The sequence below is a fragment of the Talpa occidentalis genome, unplaced genomic scaffold (genome assembly GCF_014898055.3).
Source record: "Talpa occidentalis isolate TD23 unplaced genomic scaffold, MPIMG_talOcc4v2.1 talOcc4.4, whole genome shotgun sequence".
In the NCBI taxonomy this organism is placed as follows: Eukaryota; Metazoa; Chordata; class Mammalia; order Eulipotyphla; family Talpidae; genus Talpa; species Talpa occidentalis.
In genome coordinates this window covers 73,942,118-73,969,395 of record NW_023604295.1, presented here as the reverse complement: position 1 = coordinate 73,969,395, position 27,278 = coordinate 73,942,118, and positions in this window count along the sequence as shown.

Sequence of the window (27,278 nt, the reverse complement as noted above, 5' to 3'; positions counted from 1 at the left end):
ATATCTCCTACTTAGGTTCAGTAGCTCACACCTTAGGTGTTAAATACTCCCATTTTAACAGGCAAAACTAAACACAAACCATAGTTTCATCCTGATATAATCTACTGGTATGTACTAGTGATGCCAGAATAGTGTAAGTACTGGGAAATATCAATTAGCAAGAAATTTTCAGTCTAATTAAAAGAAAATGTGACTGTGCAACTGAGGAGTACTCAATGGCTCCAAGCTGTTAAGGGGTATGCACTCTTAAAGAGGTGCAGCCACGTGCTGCATAAAAGCAAAAGAAGACTATTAATGTGACAGAGTATTAATGAAGAGAGAAGAAAGGCTATTCCTAATAATAGTCTATTAATCAAACTCCTCAAATTACCCAACCTTCATGGGTAAATGCTCAGCCAAACAGGGTCCACCTGACATGGGGCTGCTGAGGCCTGAAAGCTTACCTAAGTCTAAGATACCATCTGGTTAGAAACAACAAGCAAGGGGTTAATCAGCAACCAGAGAGCTGAAATTGCTAGAATAGAAGGAGATAGCACATCAAGTTAGCAGTTGTCATTATCTTTGCCAAGGACAGGCTCCTCGTGTGTTTCTCATGCCTGTGTCTCTTCCAAGTCCCTACATATCTCTCCTCCATGTGTCCCCTCCAAGTCTCCTTCCCAGCAGTACCAGAGTATGTGTTGGGCTGCAGAATCAAGCAAGAGAGAGAGAGATAGACAGAGAGGTAGATAGAGAGACAAAGAGAGGAGAGAAAGAGCGAATTTTCAACTCTTCCCCTACTTCTCAGTAACACCCCAGCTCAGGTTTATGGCATACTGGAACTTGTAATCAAAATGGTGCCCATTCAATGCTCTGCAATGTTTCCCCTCTATTCAGAGAGATGCCTCTGAAACAAAATGACCCATAAAAAAATCATATTCTTTGTTCATAATAACCTGTTTCATTATTTTATTATATTTCCTCATAGTTTGAATATGTTTGACTATCTCACTGGAGTTGGACTACCAGGTCATGTAACTTTGGCTAATGGAACATGAGTGAATAGGACCTACTCTGTTTTCAAGCAGAAAGTTTAAATGTACTTTGAGGTTTGGCTTTAACCCCTTGAGCTTCTGCCCTTTACTGTGAAAAAGAGCATTACCCACATAATGGTTGTTCCTTTGCCCTGAGTCTTGGAATAATAGCCACATGGAGCCAGGCCCAGTCAAGTCCTGCCAAGGTTTATCAAGGCTTGCCAAGGCCTGCCAAGGTCTGCCAAGGTCTGCCAAGGCCAGTGGAACCCAGCTGAGCCCATCAGTGTCACAGCTGACCATGATTCTCATAAAATTTGAATGACAAATATTTGTTTTTATAAGTCATGGGGATTTTGGAGTTGTTTGTTACTATAGCAAAAAACTATCACAATTTTCCATATAAAATTTTGCTAATCAAATTATGTGACTGCTATGCTTCATTTAAATGATTTTCTTTGTATAAAGTTTACATATAATTTGGGGTTGTTCACAGCTTCACAGTGAGAGGGATATGGCTCATTTTTTTTTTCTTTTTCCTTTTTAACACTCTAGTCTTCAAGCAGATAAATTTGATTTATGAGCTTTTGAGACAATGTTAAATGTCAAGTATACAATATTTTGAGGTATTTAATATAACCAAGATATAACAATAACATTGTATTCCTAGAATACATGCTTTTTACCAACTTCCTCAAAATAAGCACCTAATGCTTAATAAATCTCTCCTTGGACATAGTCTTAATCCTTCAAATCTTGACATCAGTCATCTCCCTCCCAAACTTTCTTAATTTCTCTCTGGGAAATCACAAAATCAACCATATTAATATTTTCTTCTTCCTTATCTTCCTTAACCCTTCAAAGAAAGGTAACATCTTTTGAGTTTTGACAGATGTTGAGGTACTAATGGTATTTCAGTAAGGTGATTGCTCCTCAAATGTTACCCATCAAAATGCCCATGAAACACAACCTTCCCTGTAATTAGTCATCAGAAATAATAAATCATCACCACTCCAGGTTGTAGTATCTCTGAAAGCAATGACCTAAAACATCACCTGTCCCCAGTGACTGCCAATCAAAGTGATACAGCACTATTGGAGGTGGACCCAATTCAGAAAGTGTGCAAACAGGATGGGAAGCTACTTAACATTTAGTTCCATAAAGCACTCCAGAAAAGAGAAATCAAAATGGGTGAAGTCTTAGCCTAATAACAATAGAAACAAAAACTTCCAAACCCACAGTGATGTGAAAGCACCCATCTAAAAGTCTGAAAGATTGGTCAAAGTAGTGGCTTTTAGGGCCCAGACATTGTTTTTCTTCCCTATATTTCCCCCAGATTCACTTTCATCTTCATTATACGACTTTCACAGGAATGCCATTGAATGGCTGAAGAACTGAATTTCAGCCATAAACAAATACACAAGGTGTGAGTTCAAATGTCTCCCCTTGTACTAGGACAGGAGCTACTGCCCTTGGGCAGTTCTGTCCTCCTGAAGTGGAACACATAGTGGGGAAGTGGAAGTTTGCTCTGATGTACGACATACAGCCTCACAAATCTCTTCCAAGGCCTGCTACCTGAGTCTCAGAATTAGACTTAATTTGGTTCAGACAATCTGACGTGTATATGAACATTATTAAATATACTCCTCTTCGTGATTTTTAAGATAATCTTTAATGAGAGGTGTTAACAATAGGGATCTTTCAGATTGCATAATTCTAATGATTCTTTTGGAAAACTGAGATAAGATTTAAAAGAAGCTACATCTAAAACTGACACGCCTGAGGTTCCACCTAATTTTCACCTTGACTTATTTTGCAACCACAGGCTAATAACAAACATTTGATTACTCTAAAGGAGTTATAAAATCTTGATGTTATTTTCTAGAGAATCTGAAAAATCAATACCTGTCTAATTTTTGTCCTTGTACTTACCAGATATTTAGCAATTAGCCCCACTAATGTCCAGATTCCATCTCTACTCTCAAAGTTACACTGATACACACTTTAGTCATCTTTTGGTTCCATGAAGATGACATTTATGAAGCCATTTTTTAAATGGAACTGATTGGTCACTAATGGCATTACCTGTCTTGTTTGAATTACGCTCAAGTCCCTTGGAGTGGACCAAACAGTAATTTTAAGAATCAATCAAGGAAATAATTGCTTGAGAATTTGCCCAGATTGAAGGAATGATAATTACAGACTTTTTGCTAAAGAATAGAATTGGTAACCAATTGTGTATGGCTAAGAATAGTGTGAGATTGTTAATAGTAATTTAACTTGTTTCCTTAGCCATTTACCAGATCTCCCCAAGCCCCTTGACTTTACCTCTCTGAAGGGCACATTTTGGGGTTCACGCTGAAATTGTATACCTCAAATTCAGTTCTTTGCTCCCAAGCAAATACCTGCTGGTCTCTCATTTTTGGGACTCTATTTTTAGGTTAATAGTTTTAAAACCTAATAGATATATATCACTGACCTCCATACCATACCACATTCCAGTAGGAATACCCTTAGTCTCTCACACTTAGAGGACCTGTCTAAAGTAAGGTTTTCATTTGGCTCCCAGAGCCTTTTTTTCTGACTATCATGCATGATGATTATAAGAACAATCTCATCTTCCATTTTTCTAACAAATTCATTAGATCAATGCTTATAACCAATCTAGCTCTCTAAGTGAAAGAAGAAAAATGTCATTGTGGTTGAGTATAGCAGTTTACAGGCTTCACTTGTGAAAACATCACACAAACTGTGTTCTTCAGCCAATAAAACAGTAAGGATTAAAATAGTGGAATGTACCTCCTAAGGCTCTTAGAGGTTTTAAATAAATAGAGAGAGAATAGTTCCAGACATATGACATGAGTCTCATGTTTGAGAAAGAAATACAGTGACCATGACTGTTAATTCTGAATAACAACTGTCCACATAGACATTGAGAGCTCCCTTACTACTAGACATTCCATGAAATGTAGAGGAAGCCAAGTTAATATTGCTTGCCTGAATATGTTATAGATATAGGGTACTGTACCTACCCTACAGACCTTGGACTTACCCTACTATACCTGAGAGGTATAGTAGATAAATAGTAGTAAGTATAGTAGATAGAGGTATAGTAGATATACCTGACTGAGAGGTATAGTAGATAGTGTTAGCTTCACCTTACAGAAGAGGAAAAGAAGGCATTTCTAGATTAATTGGCCCAAATTGCATTTTTTGTGACAAAGTTAATATGTAAACCCAAGCAGTCTGTTAAAACCCAGGAAAATAATGATTGTTTCATTCCTTGCAAAACTACAGGGAAACAGAGACTTACTATCAAATCTCTCAAAAGTGGACACTGGTCAAATAGAGTAATTTTCTCATTGCACTTCAGGAGAATGCCAATTTGGAAAAATAAATATTTATGTTGTTAATTAAGTAATAGGAAAAAAAAATGTTTTGTACTAGGTCTTCAATCAGCCCCATTCAAGATTTTAAAGTTCAAAGTCTGAATGGAGTTGATTGCAGGCAAGAAACAACACTCATCAGACAATCAAATCACTCGTTTTCCTGGATGTTTTCTTATTGAACTGAACCTTAAGTGACATCTTCAGGGCAGAAGATATTTCAAATTATTATTTTTTTCTCTTAGTTGTGTCTGGTTGAATCATTATTGTAGGCCAGCAAATGGGTCTCTACAACCTTGAAAAGGTAAATGACCTTATTGTAAGCTTTGACCTTGCTCACAGCATCTTTCCTGTTGATTTGTTAGCACTGAATGTGGTGTATTGTTTCAGTTGGGCTAAGTCTTTGAAGCTCCACTTTTTGCCACCCCTCCCTCTTTAATGACTTCAAGCTGTTCAAAGAGTTGCTTTGAAACACAGGCAGAAGCCAAATGGTTTATACTAAAGCTAATTTAAAACAAGCCTTAAATAATGCTTGCTTTGAGGGAATCAGAGGGCTTATGAATAAATGGACAGTATATGCTTCTTCAAAATATCCTCTTTTCTTGATCACTCAAAGAGGCGTTTATTTTTCATTATGTATAGCAAGGAGGGGAAAAAAACACAGACTTCTGGAATTTATAACAAAGCAATAATGTAATACTTTACTAGGATTTAAAAGCAGTGCACATGAGAGTTTATAATATGCAAACAATACTAGGGCAAGTGTGATGCCAGCAAAGGAATAAAACAATTTATTTTATTGATTTTTCTTTCAATGTATGGAAGTGTAGCAAGCAATATATTTGTTTCTTTAAGTGATGTGACAAAATCAGAATTTAATATATGTAGACAATGCTAAACAAATTGGAGCAGTAGGGAAATCACTGTCTTATTACCTTTATTTAGCACTTACTAATTAACAACTGTGTCTAACAAATGTCTTCAAGACAGATTTACCAATAACTATATTTTGTCTATTAGAACCTATCAGTTAGGTCTGTATACTATAAGAAGATGTCTTTTCTATCAGTTCTATAATCTAGACACTATACCATATATATATATATATATATATATATATACACACACACACACACACACATATACATATACAAATATACATATATATATGGCAGTACATAACATTTTTCCCTGCACATAGTAGGGACTCAATAACTATTTCTTAAATGAATGTTAGAAAAAAAATCAAGACAGTAATTTATTTTTAAGTCACAGGAGAACATAAGCCTCTCACCCAAGATATGCAGATTGGAAGCAGCAGAGAAGAAATGTTTTAAATGATCTGTCTTAATCCCTAAATGATGTGTTTAGTATTGCTAAGCATCATCAGTGTAAGGAAGGGCAGGGTAAACTACTGTAGTGACTACATTGCCATTGTACAGGAACATTCTTTTAGGGGACGGGTGGGTTGAGGGAGGGAGAAAGGGAGGGAAAAAAGGAAAAAGAGAGAGAAAAGATGAAAGGAAGACAGGAGAAGGAAAGAAAAGGAATACACTAATAGAGATGCACAAGCTTTCTGCTATGATAGCACACAGAGGGAATGTTACTTTCCTACTGCTGCTGTAACTAATTACTGCAAATGTAGTGGTTTAAAGCAAAATCTATTAACTCATAGTATGACACATAAGAAGTCTTAAATGGGTATAACTAAGAAGGTTGCACACCTTCTGGAAGTTGGAGGGAAAATCTGTTGTTTGCCTTTTTCAGCCTTCAGCGGTAATCCATATTTTTGACACATGGTTTCCGTTTATCTTCAAAGCCATCAATGGCTTGGGGTTTAAAAGATTAGAAACAAAATAATATCTCTTGATTGGAAAGACTTACAAGATCATCTGGCAGTAGCTGAAGCTATGTTTCCAGAGAAGGAAGAAAGATTGGTTAGGGTACACAGCCTTTTCTGTTCTCTTTCTGTTTATTTTTTGTTTCTCCCCAGCAAAATGCAGTCCTTTCAAAAGGTCTGACACATACTACGTATGCAATAAAGAGCTGTGGAATGAATGACTTTATAAAGACTTTTTTTTCCATTTTGGATCACAGAATAAGTAAAATATGACTAGATGTCTCAGGTAGGCAACTCCCCCCAATTCCACCCCACCACCGATTTCATGAATGCTTCTATGCAGCACCAAAGAATAAGACCAACGTGCCAAAGAAGCTGAATAAAGACATGAAACAAGACAAAGATAGCCTCATTCAGGTCTCTGGATCTAAGCTGCTCTGAATCGAGTCAATTTCTCAACTAACATTAAATGTACCATAAGTTCTACTTCATGCCTAGTTTGATGAATTTCTGACTTCTCGAAAACAATGAGTTCTGATAATAAACTCACTATTGCCCTATCAGGTCACCTTCTCCTGAAATGAATTCTAATTTTCTGTTTCACTACATTAAGAATAGAAAGACCATCATCAATTAAGTGTAAATCCAGCTTGCTTCTTTCTTTTTGCACAATGCACTGGATATTTTAACAAAAATTAAATATAAGAAAGAAAAAGGAAAAACCCATGTTACTTTATTTTGTCCTCATAAACTTTTCAGAATGCCCTGAACCTGTGGGAATGTATTAATTTGCATGGCCGCTACTGCAATATATAATGGTGATTCAAAATGAGACAGGGAAAAAGGCTGGATGGGGTCCAAGTTCAAATTTCAGAAGAGGGACTACTTGGAATTAAATCTCCAAGACTAAGTGTCTTTTAGACTTTATTTATGTTTCTCGGTGAAAAACACCTGAATGTTTTGAGACCCTAATTAGTCCAATCCTAGTTGTGACAATGCGGGAAAAAAAAAAAGAAGCAATCAGATTTAAATACTATTCTTGATAATTGTGTTCAATAAACTCTACTTTCTGAATCCCTCTGTAAATATGTCGGCACTTTAGGTTCAACTCTCTTTGTTTTTTCATCACCCCCAAGCACCAAGGTCAATAAAACATTTGGAAGAAATGAGTATGTTGTACATATTGAAAGATATACTGTATGCATCTGAACAAAAGACTTGTAGTGCACCATTTTATTGAACTCTTATTTCATTTCAAAAGCTGAGAGGCAAAGAGGACCACTGCAGATCTATCAAGTATGTGGGCTTTAATATTTACTTTAGTCATAAAGAGCAAGTGACATGATGAGGACTCACTAGCATAGTAGAAACTCAGGTTGTCAGTCCCAGAAAATGAAATTTTTATTTATGGAAGTTGTAAGCTCGAGAAATGATATGTATTATATTTCTGCTCCAGCTGATTTATAGATTAAATGAATTAGTAGTCACTAAGTTACAGCTTCATATTTTTTCTCCTTAGAAACCAAGATTTTAAAAATATATAGGTGGAAAGTTTTTCTAGAGAGGAGATACACTGATTAAAGTGCCTAAACTTTCTTCAAAAGAAAATGTCAGAATTGCTATGAATACAAACTTGCAGAGCTATAGCTATTATGCTCTTATGCTTGTTTTTCCAGATGATAAATAACAATAAATAGTTCTTTTTCAAATGTAATATATGAAATTACATTTTGTGAAATGACATTCATCTTGCGTCTTATGAGCTTAAGGCATTGTTCTGGATTACAATGCTTATATTATCTTCATTTTTGAATAGACAATTTTTAAATTTTAATTATGCTACAAGTGGTTTAAATAAGAGGATAAGAGACAAAACCAAGCACATGGTTTTGTTTTCTTTTTTCAATTTAATATTATTAAACCATTCTGGTTTTACATCTTATTAGTTCAAAATTGAGCATCTGAAATCAGTTTATTAACAAATATGCATGCTGCTGAAACAAAAAAGGGAAGACACTAAGATAAATTTTACTCATTTGAGTAGTTGTTAATTTTAGTATAAATACTTGTTCATTCCCTTATTGAATGTTTCTGAACAATGCAATTTAGGAGTTTAACATTTTTTTCTCTTTCACCTAATTTCTTATGGGAGGGACTTAAGTGTCCCCTTTAATATGTCAGGCACTGCTGATAAAATTGGAAATGCAGTGGGTAAGACAGGTTTGTTTCTTTATAGGGAACATCAGTTAGAGGAAATAACAATAAATTAGTAAACAAATAGACAATAACAAATCCAATTAAAATAGTATCATAAATGAAATGAATGGGTGATAGATCAGAAAGTAATTTATTAAAGAGTAGATGATGCTAAATTAAATAGGGTTGCAAGAGACATCCTTTCTGAGGAGGGGACATGGAAGCTGATTCATGAAGAATGAAAAGGGCTCAGGGCATGAGATGAAGAGGTGGACAATATTTCAAGCCGAGGGAACAGAAAGTGCAACCCTTGAAAAGGGGGAAAAACTTGGCAGGTTTTCAAAGGCGAAGGGAGATTGGTTTTAGCATATATAGTGAGGGCGATGTGATAAGAAAAAGGTAAAATAGGTAGACTTGAGCTAGATAATACCTCACTGGCATGATCTGAGTGTTCCTCAACATTCTTATGTTGACCTAACTCTCAAGGTAATGGGATTAAAAGATGGAGCAGGTGGGAGGTGATTAGGTCTTGAAGGCCTGATCCCAGGGAATTGGATTAGTGCCTTATGAAAGAGGCATCAGAGAACCTTCTTGAACATTTCTGTCTGTGAAGATACAAGAAATCTTTTTTTTTTTTAAGAGTTATTTATTTATGCATACAAGAGCTGGAGTACAGGCTAGAGGCACAGGAGGGTGAGAGGATTCACCAGAGACACAGTGGGGAGCAGAACAGGCAAACTGACTGAAATACACTGCTGAGGGGAGCAGTGAGCAAGACTAGAGAGGTCTGCCTTGCCATGTGCGTTGCTCCCTGGTCGGCTGGGATCAAACTTGTGCTGCAGAGCCTGCGGATTGTTTCATAGAGTGGGGTTTAATCCCTTGCCCCACCAGGGAGGCCCATATACAAGAAATCTTTGACCTATAAAAGGACCCTCACCCAGCCTGCTGACACCCATGTCTTAAATTTCCTACCTCCAGGATTGTTGGAAATAAATTCCTTTTTTTTTTTTTTTTAAAGATTTATTTATTTATTTATACAAGCACTGGGTTCAGTCAGAAGTGCGGGAGGGTGAGAGAATTCACCAGAGCCAGAGCGGGGAGCAGAACAAGCAGAAGAACCGAAGTACACTGAGGAGGGCAGCGGGCGGCAGGAGAGGTCTGCGCGCCATGTGGGATCCTCACCGGCGGCAGGGGATTGAAAGGGCGCTGCAGAGGCTACTGGCAGCTTCGCAGCCCAGCGCTCAACCACTGCGCCACCAGGGGAGGCCCTAAATTCCTGTTTTTAAAAAGCTACCCAGACTATGTTATAGACGCTCCAGCATATTAAGACACTGGCGTTATAGGCCCTGCTGATATATTTGGATCTTATTTTTAAAAAAAGAAATGTAAAAGCTGTACAGATATTTTAAAGTTATAAATAAATTTAAAATAATATTAAGCAGGGGAATGATATATTTTATGATTTGATAGTCACTTTGGAGATCTGTTTCCAAACAATATGATTATCCTTAACAGTACTGAACTGTAAACTTAAAAAATTAAAATGGCTAAAAAATTATTTTTCTCCTTTTTAAAATTCAGTCTAAATACAGAAATTATTGCACCATGTTTTTAAAAGTTTCTTTGTTGATTGGAAAATGGACTTTGGGGGAGAATGCGTGAAGGCAGGGAGATATTACTGCAATGATCCAGAAAAGAAATAACAGTGACTTACATAAACAAGGTGGCAATAAGAATAGATGAATAGCCTAATTTAGGGAAAAAATAAAAAGGTATTTGAGAAATAGAGTGAAAATGAAAGATATTTCATAAATGAATGATTGAAAAAGGAAGGAAGCAAAATTAACCTCCCTTCAAAATATCATTGTCAAAAGGATAAAACAAATGGGGGATGGTGCTATTATTGCCAGAAATCAAAGAAAACTAAAGACACACACAAATTAGCAAACTTACCATAGTTGCATATGAGATTGCAACAGACTTCACCAAAAATTTGACATTGATAAAATGTTCAACTTAAAATATAACAAAGCTTTTTCCATATTTTTTAACTTCCCCCTCTGATTGTCCCTTTTCTGCTCTTTATCATTACATAAGCATTATAGTTAATTTTTTGTTTTATCTGTTTTATTCTGTTTCTAGTCAACACACACAGGTACTTATTTGCCAATTTTATTTGACTAGCTATGGTGTTTTACTAAACAAAACACTTTCTTCTGTAATCAAGGTATGATTGTCTCAGTAAAGACAATTTTATAGCCATCCACAAATATTGGTATTCCCTTTTCTAATCATGGTTGGCATATCTTCCCATTCATATAACATAATCAATGCCAAAAAAATTTGGTCTTGGTAGACCACTACAGTTTTCTCTTTAAGAGGCAATTTTGAGATTCCTCAAAATCTTCAGTTCATGTAAAATGCAGGTGTGTGTTAAGAGCTATTATAATAAATTGAAACACCTGTTAAGTCTGTATTCCAGCTTTCTCTTTAATTCCAGATGTAATTCAATGTCTTCACTTATTCATTAAATAATGCCAGAAAACATTAAATGAAGGGATAAACCAATATTCTCATCTGTTATTTCAAAACCTGTGCCTTCCTCCAATTTTGATTTTATGAAATTGCTTCCAGAACACTGAGAAAGTGGTTTTTGAGAATTTAATAGAAAAAGCATATGGTAGATTAACATTTGTAGGTATTGTTTTTTAAATGTTTTCCTTTTCCATTCTTATTCTCATGTTTTCCAACTTTCATTCCTGAAAGTCAATTTGATACATAACATTAATGTATATATCTTTTATTTAATACAGCATGGTTTTTAAATATAATCTTAATTTTATCTGTCTTGTGTTTCATAAGAAATTCTCTTTTTTTCTTCATCTCCCATGGAATATGTGAGTTTTTATGGAAATAAAATAATTTCAATATAAATAGTATATTTTCCATTTTTTGATTCATATTTTGGTTTAAAATAGAGTAATTAATATATTTTTATGTCATCATAATAGGGTACATCAGAAGAAAATTATGTACATAGCTTTATGAAGTATATAATACGTAAATTTGAAATTATCTCTAAAGAAAATTGGACATAAATTTAATGAAAGTAATATTCTTAGTGAAGAGTCTCTTGTTAGTAGAAAATAAAAAATGCAAAACTGGTATCTATGTATATATAGTTTAAGATTTGTCTTTAGGGCCTCCCCTGGTGGCGCAGCAGTTGAGCGCTGGGCTGCGAGGCTGCCTGCAGCCTCTGCAGCGCCGTTTCGCTCCCCGGCCGCCGGCAAGGGTCCCACAAAAAAAAAAAAAAAAAAAAAAGATTTGTCTTTATATCTAGTTAATACACAGAATTCACATAAAAATGGTCAGGTAGGTTTTATTTAAATTGTTGGCATGTTTGAGATGGTTACCTTAATATATCAATTTAGTGGCACAGGAGTAATTCACATAAAGAATCTCTATTTGACTCTGCAAGATTTTCCCCCATCTCTGCACAAACAAGATGACAGGCACAAAGGACTACAACTCCCAGCATACTATGAATCTGACTTCTTGAATGGGTTATCAGATGGTGTCACTTATATGTGGAATATAAAGAAACCATACTAAGGGCCAGATAAAGACAAACTTATAAAGCAATTCATAGGTTACAGGCACATGAAAACATGTTCTTATCGCTTCTTATTACAAATTTACAATTATTACAAATCAAATTTACAATATTACAAATCAAAATTATTACAAATCAAAATTACAATATGATTTTAACTCATATATGTTAGAATGGCTTATATCTCAAGGACTAAGTATTGGCAAGGGTATGGAGAAAAAGGAACCCACGTACGCTGTAGGTGTAACTATTTTGCACCAATATGTGCAAAATATTATGCTCTTTCTCAAAACCCTAAAAATAGAGCTACTATGTGATTCAGCAATCCCACATCTGTATATTGATCTGAAAAATATGAAATTAATTCACAGAGTATATGCACCACAATGTTTACTGCAGCATTATTTATAATAGCTAAGATATGGAAAAAAATGAAAGTGCACACTTTAGATGATTAGATAAAGAAAAGTAATATATCCGCACAAAGGAATATTATTCAGCTACAAAAAATGATTAAAGATTGCCTTATGCAGCAAAATGGAAAGAACTCTAGGGGGGCTTGCAAAGCAAAATAAGTTAGAAAGAGAAAGATAATTATTGGATTATTTCAGCTGTGCAATATGAGGAAATAAAGCAGGTGAATTGACAAGACAATATAAAAATATTGTGGACATTATTAACAACAGAATTGCAGTTGTTAGAGTGGAAGAGGTTTGGAGTAAGGATATAAGGCTCTAAAGATGGTGTTTAGTGTTTTGTTAAAAATTAAAAAAACAGGGCCTCCCTGGTGGCGCAGCTGTGAAGCTGTCCACAGACTCTGCAGTGTGGGTTTGATCCCGGCTGGCCTGCAAGAATCCCACGTGGTGGGGCAGACCTCTCCTGTCTCACCCGCTGCTCCCCTCAGCAGCGTATTTCGGTCAATCTGCCTGTTCTGCTCCCCACTCTGTCTCTGGTGAATCCTCTCGCCCCTTGTACCTCTGGCCTGTAGCCCAGTTCTTGTATGCATAAATAAATAAATCTTTAAAAAATTGAAAAAAGCAAATTTATAAATAAATTATAAGTTATATCTTGAAATGCATTTACTTAAAATTTTGCTCTAAGTTTGTTATGTTTCCAGATATGTACTAATTATTTCAGAAACAAATAATTCTTTTTTACTATGCCTATTATGCCTTGATGAAAAATAAGTTAATTTTTAAAAATAATTTTAAGAATCTAAAGTTATTATAAAAGAGAAAACAGTTAAAAGTAATAAAAGTTTGAAAAGCTCGATTAAGGGCAAATGATATTGATATTCAACATGTGGACAATTTGGCTGCCAATAGGGGAAGATATGCATTGTGAAAGATAACCAAGCCTGCCTGCAAAATTCCAAAAATGATTGAACACCAGGAGAAATCACCTGTCAGTTCTCCCACCCATTGATAAAACAGCACAAGATGCCCAAAAGGGCAAGACACAACACTTAAAGGAATTTGAAACCTAAGTATGTAAAGGCCACTAAACTGCTGATCACACAAAACATGACCTGGGTGGTAAGGCACGATGAATAATACGGAGTTTCAAATATAAGCCCAGACTCACACTGGCCATGGAATTTAGTATTAGTTGTAATTCTAAAATTCTTCATTTTCATTTTGTTTTAAAGTAGAAATACCTTTCTAAACCAGGAGTCAATAAACTTTTGTATGTCAAGAACCTGATTGTATGCTAGCAGATAGTATGTCAAGGACCAAATAGTATATTACAGGACACAGTCTCTGTAGAATAATATTTGAGGAAAGATGAAGATAAGTAAAAGTTGATAGAAAATGGTTTCTGACTAGAAACTATGTATTTAACAGGAGCTAATGACACTATGTCTCTGAAAATGTACAGTATAATTATATGTGAACTCTATCGCTGCAAATTACAATTTTAGTATAGAGAAATAAGTTCTAAAGATCTTATACTCTTTTTTTTGAGACAATACACATAGTTAATAGAAGCATTTAGTTATTCATCCATTGCTCAGACATATATTGTGCTTACCAGGTGCTTTATTATATAAAAGATAATATGATTGAATCTATAGCTTCAGATTGAGAAAGGAAAAAGGTTTAGAGAAAAAAGTAAGTTAGCACTCAACAATTATGGTTAGTCATTTAAAAAAGTTAAACAGAAACCAAATTAAAAAATTAAACTCTTGTATTGTTATTTGATGCCTATCTGTACCAGAACATGTTGTGATCTGCTAAATCTATGAATCAACCTAATTGAATCTTACCTCATTTATTTGTGAAATCAATCTCTTCAGATGATATTTCTTCTATCTTAAGATTGAGAAATGTCTGCAGTGTTTGCTGCCATATTTCACACCTTTCCCTAGAATGACTTCATTATTTGTAAAAGTTAACATGCCCACTGTGATTTCTTACAATTCACTCCAAATGGGAAGCCCAGTTTTTATTTTGCAGATAAGTGAAGCAAAGTAGAGTTTCTACGGACAGAGTGGTGAAGGAGTGAGGGAGGATGGGGGAGAACAGGGGGAGAGCCTGATACACTTGATAGCTCAGTCAACATACCCTTCTTGTAGTAACAATATATATCTTTAGCCCAGAGATAAGCCTATGGTTCACAGGTTTAATCTATTCACCATTGGTTTTTGTATTGATTTGACTAAGAAATTTGCAGAAGCATACCTATGGTGTGAGTCAGTTCACACAAAGCTCAAAATACATAAAACAAATTAAAATACACAAAGAGGAAATATATTCCTAAATTGGGAGTCAAAAAACTTTTTCTTCCAAGGATCAGATACTATGCTAACAGATAGTATGTCAAGGACCAAATTGCATAGTATAGTCTCTGTAGAATTTTCTCAATTCTGGGTCTATAGTTGAAAGCACCCATAGATAATACATGGAGGTATCTCATGTCTTGTGTCAATGTAATTTATTTTTTACAATTTTAAATGGTTGAAAAATAAATCTAAAGAATAATGTTTTGTAAAATGTGAAAACTACATGCACTCAAATGTATTATCCCTAAGTGTATAGTTTTTCCTACACCCCTTTGGTCACATAGATGCCTCCTTTCTCATTGACTTTTATAGTTACATTTAGGGACCATCCAGCTAGACCATCCAGGGTCATGTCCCCATCTCAGAACCCAACCTAATCCCATTGCAAAGCCCCTTGGGCCATGAAGATGACACATTCACATGTGCAGAGATTAAGGTATATATCATGGCCCATTACCCTTTAATTTTGTATTTTTGACATTAATTTCTTTTGTCAAAAACATTTAACTATCTTAAGATATTTATAATCTACAATATTCATAATGCCCGACTTTAAATTGAGGATTAGAATCCACTCAGGCAGATAACTGCGAAAAGATCTGAGAGAAATGAAAGCAGATAAATTAAGAAAAAAATATTTAAAGATGGATAACAGTAGTTACACTAACTATCTTGACAGTTATCACTGAATTGTGAAGTTAAGATCAAATTTTGTCTTTTGCTTCTTTATTTTTTCCTTCTTTCCAAATTTTCTATAACAAGCATGTGTTAATTTCACAGTCATAAAATATCAACATTTTAAAATAGATTATTCTGAATTTACTCAGGGAAGTCTATGTTGAGGTTAATTCAATACAATGGTAGAAGTAAAACAAACACACTTTGCGAATACTTTGTGGCAGAGCCTTCATTCTAATGTGTCCCAAAGTCATTCACTGCTACATACGGGATTCAGATAATCTCCTATGACCTATATCGTTATTGAAGACATAACTCTGCTGTGATGTAGACCTTTGTAAATTTCAAACTAGATTTTCCTAATCTAGGATTACCCTTATTAAAGACCAGTTGGAATGATTGTTTGGTCTCATAATTAACAGCTCCCCTTCCTAAAATTAGGCAGATTGGATATAATCTGTATAAATCTGCACTGGCTAGTCATTCGCTCCCATGTGCATTTCTGAGAGAGATATTTTAATTCATGTAACCATATGCTACTGCAACTCTGCTTTACTCTACCAGAGGTTCCTGCTGCAATTCTCAGAACAAACAAAAAGAGGAAACTCAAAAAGGGGGTTATATCAAGATATTTCCACTATCTCAAGACAAATGAAGGTTGATTAACTTTCCCACTCCCCACATCCCCCCCACCCTCCAGGTTATGGCACATCTTTTGGGGAATCTTATTGGCCTTAAATTTAGCACAAGAATGTGGGTAGAACCAAATATTAGAAATATTCATAAGCCTAAAGTATTAGTTTTTTTTTTTTCAACTCAGTTTTTATAACTGAGTCTGAATGTAGAGAAATGACTGGAAAGGAGATCATATCCAAGAAATCATAAAATATGTTGCCTTTTATAATTTTCTAAATAATTTTGAAACTCATTTTTTATGTCGCTTAATAACACAATACATGAAAACCTATCACTTATGTGTCGGCCTGCTCACTGTAGAATAAAAAAACACTGCCAAGTGTGAAAATGGAACAAGGGACACAGAATAAAAATAGAAAATCTAAAATACACTTCTGAGACAATTTTAGCATTTATTAAGGAACCTGGAAAATCTTCTTTGCAGGAAAATTACTTAAAGAAAAGCATATCTGATTAACCTCCTTTGGGAGTTTCTTAACTTAAAAAATATTGATTCTGTACTGTTCTGGGTTTTTATTACCTAGAATAATCACTTCATAAAGAGACTAAATTATGATATTATAAAGAGCTCAGAATATCATTGCTAGTATTTGTTGCTTAATACTGCCCACATACTACTACATGGAATGGTAAAGAAACTGCTTTACCCTCCTCCTTCCTTCCCTTATGATAGGAAACTTTAATGTCATGATTATAGATCAGGGAGTAGAGCACTTATTTATTTGCATTTTATCAGCTAAACATATCTTGGAAGTTCAAGACCAGACAATATCATTGTATATTACCAGTATGAGCAATATCAGTGCTGGCAATCTATGGTCTGTGGGTCAAATTCAGTCACCAACATTTTTGGTATAGCCAGAAATCTCAGAATGTTTTTTTCATTTTTAAATGATTACAATAAAACAAAAAATAATATTTTATAAATGTTGACACACAATGTAATATTCGCATTTCAGTGTCCATGAATGATGCTTTATTGAAACATAGCCATTCACATTTAAGTATCAGCTATGATTTCTTCCATATAATGAAAGAGTTTAGTGCTTAAAACAGACTGTGTGGTTCCCAACACTAATATAGTATTATGGATGAATATGTATCCCCCACTAATTAACATGAAGTCCTAATGACCAAATGTCTGTGTTTAGAGATAAGGACTTTAAGGAGATAAGTAAGGATAAATGAGGTCATAAGGCTGGGGCCCTAATCTAACAGAACTGGTGTCCTTATAAGAGAGAGAGACCCTGAGAGTGTACACACACAGAGGATGGCCTTTTGCAAGAAGGCCAATTGTAAGCAAAGAAACAAAGCTATAGACACCTTGATATTGGACATCCAGGCTTCTAACTATTAGAAAATCGGTTTCTATTGTTCAAAATCACTCAGTTTGGGGTATTTTATTATGAGAACCCCAATAGATCAATATAAGGCCTTGTACAAAATGTTTGCTAACTGTTGATCAGGATGAAATCCACAAATATTTTTAAATCACTAGTTAAATCTGAAGACTTGAGGAATTCACAATGTCTATCTGGCACTATAGAACACAAACTGGGAACCCTAAAAGATACAACTCAAGTAGACAAAAGGAGATAAATACAAGAAAAGTGCCTTGCTGTTGACACTCTATTGTGGAGATAATAAATAATAGAGGGAACAGGGTTTCTGTGATTAATAAGTAAAAGATGGCATCTGAAGTCAATTTAACCTTTCCTCTGTATCTCCATTGTTTATGCCCCAGTACGCTAACTAGAGATGTGCTTGTTAGTTTTTTAGCTAAAATAGTGAAAAATGCTCATTATTTATCATCAAGGAAATGCAAATCAAAACCCCAATGAGATAATATCTCATACTTGTGAGAATAGCCCATATCAAAAAATCCAGAAACAACTAGTGTTGTCTGGGATATGAAGGGAGAAGAACACTTGTACATGCTCGTGATAATGTAGACTGGTCCAGCCCCTATGGAAAAGTGTGGAGATTTCCCAAAGTATAAGCATATATTTATCACACTGTCCAGCAATTCTACTCCTTGGTGTCTATCCAAAGAATGCAAAAGCACCAATGTGTAGGGATATATGGACTCATGTTCATTGCAGCACTCTTTTCAAGAGACAAGTTATGGAAGCAAACTAAGTGCCCAAGGATCGATAAGTGGATTAAGAGTTGTTGGCATGTAAAGACACACACACACACACACACACACACACACACACACGGACTACCACTGAGGGGAGAAATCAAATATGGCCCCAAAATTAACAACAATGTAAGAAAATAAATTAATTCAATATGTAAAAAAGTGAGCTCTTGCTATTTGTGACAATGTGGATGGAACTGGAAGGGATTACATTAACTAAATAAACAAGAAGGAGAGGGCCTCCCTGGTGGCACAAGGGGTTAAGACTCAACCTATGAAGCTGTCCACAGCCTCTGCAGCACAAGTTCAATCCCCGGCAAGGGAGCAACCCACATGGCACAGCAGACCTCTCCTGTCTCGCCCGCTGCTCCCCTCAGCAGTGTATTTCATCAGTCTGCCTGTTCTGTTCCCCGCTCTGTCTCTGGTGAATCCTCTTACCCCCCACACCTCTGTCCTGTACCCCAGTTCTTATATGAATAAATAAATAAATCTTTAAAAAAAACAACAAGAAAAAGATAGACAAATGCTGGCTGGTTTTGTTTATATGTGGAATCTAGAGAAACAAAGCTAAGAGTCATGCAAAACCAAAGCAAAAGGAAGCCCTAGAAATATGATTGTAAAAGTGAGGCTACTTTGGAGGAGGGGAAGGAATTAGAGAGGAAAGAGGGAAAAGAGCACCAAGGACTATAGTGGAGGAGCATGGGTGCCTTGGAGAAGGGTGTGGTGTGGTAACATATATCTGAAGCTATGGGATCCTACGCCTCTAAATCATAGCATTATAAATCAATACCTTAATTTAAAAAATAATAAAGTGACAAATTTCTGAGTAGATTTATATTCTTTCAATGATTTTTCTGAAACCCATCTAAAAAGACTTATCTGTACATACATTATTTTTTGTTCTGAATTTTTAAAAGTTAACTTTGATATTTTTAAGTCAAAATTGAATTTCAGATGGTTTCATTTTGTTGTACACCAGATGTAATATTTTACTCTTTTTCCTTTCTTTGGAAAACATGCATCTGTGCCACACAGACAGAAATGTAGCTTAGAGCTGCCTGATAGCAAATCAAATCAAACCTAAACAGCTCATTTTTCAGATAGAGTACACTCAACAAGTAGAAACCTCAGGATATTTCAGAGCAAGAGGAAATTAGAAAACTCTGTTCATGACTGAATATGGTTAAAAAGAAAACTTCAAATGATTTCCACTATTTATATATTGGTTACTCAATTTTTCAAGGTAAAAAGAGAGACTGGTCTACTGATCATGAACTCAGAAGCTGAAACCACAACATTGGTGATCATCTAGTCTAATTCATCCTCGTAAGTTTACAGATGAGAAAGAATCCTGAGGAATACGCTCTAAGCCTTTACTGATCATCACAGTCTAGATGACACAACAGCAAAATCTAAACACTGGAGCTCATTATTAACAACTTAAAGTGTAATTTCTCATTCATTCTGCAAGCTCACGTGGAGAGGTAGAGGGGTTTTCCATCCATCATATTCCCTGAGACACAGGGGGTGGCACAGCCTCTATCTCAACACAAGCTTCCTTGAGAGAAAAGAGAATACTGTCTTCTACTATCTCATATCAGAAGCAGAACCAGCCACTACACTACATGACAGCTACAAAGGAAATCATCCTAGTTGCCTAGAAATATAACTAGAACACTTGTGCATCATCTCAAAACTGTCACAAACTCCATTGTTTCTGGCTTGTCACAGTGAAAACTAAACAAACACTTATAGTACATCTTCCCTCTAAACTGAAGGAGACAGCTTCCCATGAACCATTTTAAAACTTCAATTTTTCTTCCAATCATGTTTTTGCCATCATCACAGAGACAGCAAACGAGGTATAAATTGGCAGAAGGCAGCAAAAAAAATACATTGATAAAAAAGGGACAGTTTAGTTTACTGATTTCTAAATTGGTAAAGAGCAAAAGAGCAGAAAACCTTCCCTATTTGTGTTTCTTCCTTTGGACATCTTGTTCTGATCATGAAGAGAGAAAAATCAACCTGTCATTTAATAGTCTCACCAAAAGGAAAAAAAAAAATGGCAGAGAAATATAGAATTAAGCTATGTGATTTGTGGATTGAAATATTAGGAGAATCAAGGGTCAAAAAGAATGAGCAAAAGCTATAGAATGAATAACATATGTCAAATGATAAAAGGCACTTTGTTAAGGGAATAGGAGATACCTACATCCCACCTCTTGGGCATTGGTGGAATCAAGTTGTTGTAAGCATGATGGATCTGACAAAAGTACACACAGATACCTATATCAGTTAGGAAATATGACACGTTTTGTGTGTGATTGTATAAAAATTCTAACTCTTTTCATTGAACCAGAAAATAAAAACAAATTTGATCAGAGCTAAATTGACCACCAATGTCCAAAGTCAAGAAAAATGTCCTCTCCCAAAATGATCGTTCAATATCACAAACAGCCAATTGTGTGTAGAAATATTCCATGTCATTTCCTTGCTTTTAATAAGTCTATGCACAAAGGGAGACTCAGGTTAAGATTAACTGATATGCTTAAAATCACAGATAATAACTACGCAAGTCAATGCTAAGATTCTAATTTGCTGACTGCTAGTTTAAGATTCCATTACTACAATACCTTATTTTTCAACAATAGACTGCATGATTCCACCAGGATATTAATCTATGCCATTTCTGACAAATTCCAAGAAATAATGACACATAATACATTTATGAAATTACATGTCAATATATAGATGGTATTACCAATTCATATGCCCCACCTTTGAAGAATTCTGTGAATTTTATCATTGTTATAGCTTTAACACTGGTGTGCTAGCTATTTTTACTTCCTCTTAATGTATTTGTTCATTTTCTAATTCTGTCAACATAAGAAAGAATAATAACTGGTTTTATTACTATTGTCATAATCATTATAACTGAAACTTATGTATGATAAAATATATTTTTAAAGATTTGACAAATCATAGAGGTAATACTGGATCCCAAATAAAATCTCAACCTTCTAAGTGACTGGCTGGAAAATCTGTAGCTACCATCAGCCATTTACATGCAGGTTTGAAGCCTGCATCTAGTATATATCATTTCTATTGTACGATAAGTAATCGAACCTCTAGTATGTGTAATACATCAACAAGCCATTCAGAAAATATCAGGAATGTGTTTTTCAGTACACATTTTCAGTAACTCCATCCTAATGGTAGAGTTATTCAATAAAGACCCAATGTATGAACAGGTTGATTCTATCTGAAAGCATTTAATTCAACAGAGCTTGAGAAGGGAGAAGCCCTTTAGGAAGAAACCATAAATCAGTAGAGCCAAATGCAATAAGTCAGTAGTATGATGAAAGTAGAAGAATAATTGTAAACACATTTAATAAGCGGATTAAATGCAAGGAGGGAATTGTTAAGGAATTCTTAATGATTAATGTTGATGGAATGCCTGAATAACAAAGCAGACAATTAATCAAAGACAAGGGGAAATTAGTGTTTGTGATTTGTGGCACAGAGTTGGAGGTCTAGTGAGTAAGAAAGGCAAAATGGCCCTGTAGAGGTGACAATGACAGAAAAAAGATAATGGCACATTGTGGTATTTCTTAAAACAAAAGTCTGGGCTGCAGGAAGTCTCTAGTGCAAAATAACTTATTATAAAATAACTAGCCACTAGATACAAGATAATTATGTAAATCATCTGACTGCTATAACAACTGAAGTTAAGCAGGGGAAATTTCACACAATGTTCCCAACTCCATCAGACATTTATGACACTCATCTGGGCTCAGGCCCCTGGCTTGCGTGGACTGAAAGTTCCAGCCAGACACTGTTACAGAACAGCCTTGACATGCTTAAGAGATATCATCTACATTATTTATTATTTTCTGAGCTTTCTCTCCTAGAATGTTTCATTTAATACAGAGATACATAAATATATTCAGTAAGGATCCTGTTTTACTGATATACCAACACTTTAAAAAATTACACAAATTTGAGAGAAATAATAAAATCATATATAAATTTCATTATTTATTCAAAAATCAAAAGAAGTTTTTTCCTGATGCTCAGAGCCATCCTCTGGCTAAACCATTAGCCTTTGTCACTTATAGCAATCTCTAGGTTTTTAAATATTAAAAATAAGAAAGAAGTTACATTTGCATGAGGCATTATGGTAAAATCATGCAAATAAAACAAAACGAACCCTTCAAACTTTAATAGCTTAACTTGAAAGTTAGAAGAAAATACTCTCCTATATTTTATCATGTTAGATGCCTGTTTTTGGCTTTTTTCTCCATTGACCCTTTATCTGATGATGCACCTCCTCACTGTTGAGCAATTATCTGTTGAATGAAAAAAATGTGCCCCATTTCTGCAGGCCCATTTCTGCAGCAACTCACTCTGCAGAGTGAGGCTGACCTGAGGAGTAGAGGCTGAAGCACAGTGGCGACATGGAGGCTGTCTTTGCTGCTGTTATTATTTTATGGAGTGCGGGGTCCTTGGGTTCACTCTGGGAAAGGTTTCACCAGAGCTCCCATTTCAGCGGCACGCGGCGAGTTCCCCAGGCGGGTTTCTCCACAAGACTGAGATATTGGTTACATTTAAAGAGCAGGTTTATTAGGGAAAGAGAAAGGGACAGGTTTGCTGAGAGAGGCCTGCATGGTTGCAGGCGGGTGGCCTTGAAGAGAGCGGCCTCCACTGAAGGAGGTCAGTGAAGAGGAGTCCCGGCAGGTACAGGTCACGGGCAGCCAGAAAGTTGCTGCCCTGCAGAGGAGAAAGTTGGTGAAAGGAAGCACCTGCATAGTCACAGGTGGGCAGTGGGAGTACTGCCCTGAGCGTGTGCAGAGACTGCACTGATATAGTCCTTTTCTCTCTGGGAGGGGTCACTCCTCCGTGGAGTGGCCTGCTGGTTGCCGATGTTGGGTAACAGGCAAAACTAGAAAGGGACCAGCGATTCCAGGGTGGGCCCAGTCTCCATATCTTTACCCTCAGGTCTGTGCTCCACTCCCTATAACAGTCTGATCCTGCCTGGGTCTCCTGCCTTGTGATAAGGCGCTAGTGCCTGAGAGTCATGACCTCTACAGCTGGGTTAATGGTCATGTTATTCCCCTCAACCCCCAGCTCCTCGAGTGAGTCTTGTGAGGCCTCCTTTCCAGTTTTTCTATTCTTGTCCTCCATCATTGCCATTTGAAACTTCTTTTATTTCAGGCATGCTTTGGGGAAGAAGGTGTATTTTGGTTTGTTTTAAATTATTTTACTCAAGCTCCATTTTCATAAGGATCCAAGATGTTCGCTATCTGGCCCATTGTTCCCTACCAAATAATAAGCAAGAGACAATCCTTCCATATTTCCCCCTTCATCAACCAGTGTGAATCGTCAGTTGTCTCATCCTTCATTTTTACAACTTCTTTTGAGAGTTCAGCTAAACTGCTCCACAGATTGCTGCATTAGCACCCATTTTGTATGGCCGTGAACTGACAGTAGTCCTCCCACAGACTCATGCCCCACATAAGGGCATCTCAGGGCCCCAAATGAATGTGAATTCCTGATGTGACTCCCAACCAACTTTGTGATACTCTCCATTGCCCACCAAGGTCTTCCCTTTATGTAGCCACCACAAAAGATCACCAAAACTGCATGGTTTGTTTTGGTTTGAATTGACCAATTTGGATTTAGCCCAGTATTCCAAAGAACTTCTAATGATCCTTTTTTAACAGGGTGGTCCCCAGGAAAGGGGGAGGTTCCAGGTTTCCTGCCCCACCCAAGGGAGGGTGGAGCTGAGCAGGGAGAGAAAAAGCTGCAGAGGAGACTGAGGAAGGAAGCAGGATGGAGAGCCAGAAGGAGACCTGAAGGAGGCACATGGAGCCTAGAGACACGTGAAGAAACTGCGCTTGTCTTTTGGTCGTGGACTGTGTGACACAGATGTGGGTGAGACCCGTGGGGAGGTGACAATGGCAGCTTTTATCTTGATTTTGATTTTGCTCTTTTCCTTCTGGGCTTGTCTGGTTGTTTCTGACCCTTTTCTGTGGGTCCCCACTAGAAGATGCTTTAGACTTGTGGCAAGCTTTGGGGCCTTGCTCTGGGCCAATCCCATTTGGATGGAGTTTTACCCACGAGGGGACGGGTAACTTTGGGTGCTTGATTTAGAAACTACATTCTTTGCCTTTCCTGTATTGTTTCTGTGGAACCAAGCATAAGTATTCTTAGCCATTGCTTTGTGTAACTGCCATTTTAGAATTTTAGGTTTTGCTGGGAAAAGACTGCATTCCAGAGATAGTTTTGACTCTCACTCCACCCTCGCTCTCCGGTCACCAATGAGGGTGAACTTGCTGTAATTGGAGCTTCAGGTTGGAGCTGCAAGTTGGCCTGGACAGTCAGCTTAGAATTATAGCCAGGCAAAATTGGAGAACGCATCCTTGTAGCCAATGAGTAACTGCCAGCATAATTTAACCTGATTAAAAGACCTCTGCTTCCTTTGTTCGGGGCTCTCGGTATCTGCCACTGCATTGGTAGGTGCCGTGAACCCAGACTCGAGTCTGAAATAAACTCCCTTTTGTGTTTGCATCGGCTGTCTTTGGGTTCTTGGAGGCTATGCTTGCCAAGTCTGCTGACCTTGGGCACAACAGTTTCCTAATTGTATTAAAGTTCCTTCCCATTAAAGTCTCATGTTTTGTGTTAATGCGGCAGATGGCAGAACCCTATATAGAATAGGCAGGTTTGTGGGGTTTGGGCTTCCCCTCTCCCTGCCCTGTAACACTTTTATTCTTCCCATTGCCCAAGTAAAGCCCTGTTGTCTCTGCTTGCACCCTGTCTTAACCTCCCCCACCATCCTATGCCCTCCTGAGGGATGCAGCATATCTCTTCTTGGAGACCTGAATAATAAAAGCTTCCATCTTTACCTTCCAGTCTTTTGTTAAATCCTGGCTCACCATCAACACACCCCAGAGCTCTGCTTAACCAATGTTAACTTAAAAGAAAAACAAAAACAAAAACCTTCTTTATCCTGTTCTAAGTATCATCATGTTCTGCAAGACTTTTCTTGGGCAGTTTTGTTCATTAACCATGAATTTAGGAAAGACATTAATCACCTAGAAATGTTAAAACTGCCTAGTTTGCCCTTTTACCTTCAGTCTCTGTCCTATGTATAAATGCCAAAAATATTCTCCAAACTCCGGTTCCACTCAACAATCAAATTAACCACTTTTCTTTGTTAGCTTTTTAGAGTAAATTATGTATCACTCCTGCAAAAGTAACCATTTGACCTATTTCAAATATTATAATATTATGGTATCGTTACTGGTAATACTCATTCTGTACCTTGGGAAAAACAAAATATTCTCTTCCATAACACCCTGTGAATATATTATTTCATGAATCATAGTGTTACCAAAATTTATTTACATGACCATCTCTGCCACTAAGCTAAGAGCTCTTTGAGGCTAAGAATGAGTCTTACTCATCTTTTTGTCCCCACAACCCAGACTACATTCTAGCAAGTCATCCAATTCAAAGGAACTATTCGAATGATTAGGAAAAAGCTGGGTAAGTTCATGTATTGACTGTACTCTGCTGATTTAAATATTACCCAGTGCTACTTATGATTTACCTAGCACTTCAGAAGACTCTACAAGTAACCTATCATGTATGATCACTGATGGAGGGAAGGAATAAAAAAATAAAAAAAACCACAAAACTGAAAAGGAGGCCACAAGACCAGAAACCTGGCTCACACAAGAAGGTGGGGGGTACAAGAGATTAGCATGACCATTCACACAGTTATGGAAACTAAGATCCTTAGGCACAGACAACACAGTTGTGGAAGTTAAGATACTTAGACACCAATGCCTAGATTACAAAGCATAACATCCAAGCAGGTACCTGAGGGCACATCCAAAGGTAAAGATATGGAGATTGAGCCCATTGTAGAATCTCCCTTTCAAATTCTGCACAGTCATCCAAAATCAGCAACTAACCCAAAGGCTCACAAGGAGTGACCCCTCCCAAACAGAAGTCTGTATCCGTGCAGTCTCTACACTGGCTCGGGGCAATAGTCCCTCTGCCCACCTATGACTGTATAGGTGCTTTTCACCAGCCCTCTTCATCCGCAGGGCAGCAGCCTCCTGCCTGCCCATGCCCTGCACAAACCCGGGCTTCTCTTCACTGACCAACCTCAATTGGAGGCCTCTCTCTTCAAGGCTGCCCGCCTGCACCCATGCAGGCCTCTCTCAGCAAACCTGTCTCTTTTGGGGCAGCTGTTTCTGCCCGTTTGTGTCTATGCAAATGTCTTTTACTCTTCTGTCCCTTTCCCTAATAAACCTGTTCTTTAAATATAACTAACATCTCAGTCTCATGGAGAAACGCCTGGGAAACTCGCCGCATGTCACTGAAATGAGAGTTCTGGTGAAACCTTTCCCAGAGTGAACCCAAGGACCTCGCACTAACTACAAAAACCATGTCAATCACTACTATGGGTCTGGGAGCAAATACAATACTCCCTACATTATGCTATTTGAAAAGACTCGAAAGGATGAATGGACATTTCAAGGTCACTATATAGCAGGTAAAGCGTCACTAATTCACAGTGGGGCAGAACATGATCCTCAGTCTTAAAATATACTTTTTTAAAAAAAATCCTTTCGTATCATCCCTTTTAGTTTAAAAAACAATACATTTTCTTTCAAAAGAATTAACTTTTCACAATTGCCAATTCTGTATTTCTTTGTAATATTTGCTCTTGAATACTATATGTGAGTATTGCAAGTTGCTCCCGGTACATTAAGTATATTTAAACTTGTTTTCAAAAGTGTTCCTTTGGAGGGCCTCCCTGGTGGCACAGCAGGTTGAGCGCAGTGCTGTGAAGCTCTCCAGGCTGGCCAGGGAGATTCCCACATGGTGCCCCTCTCCTGTCTTGCTCACTGCTCCCCTCAGCAC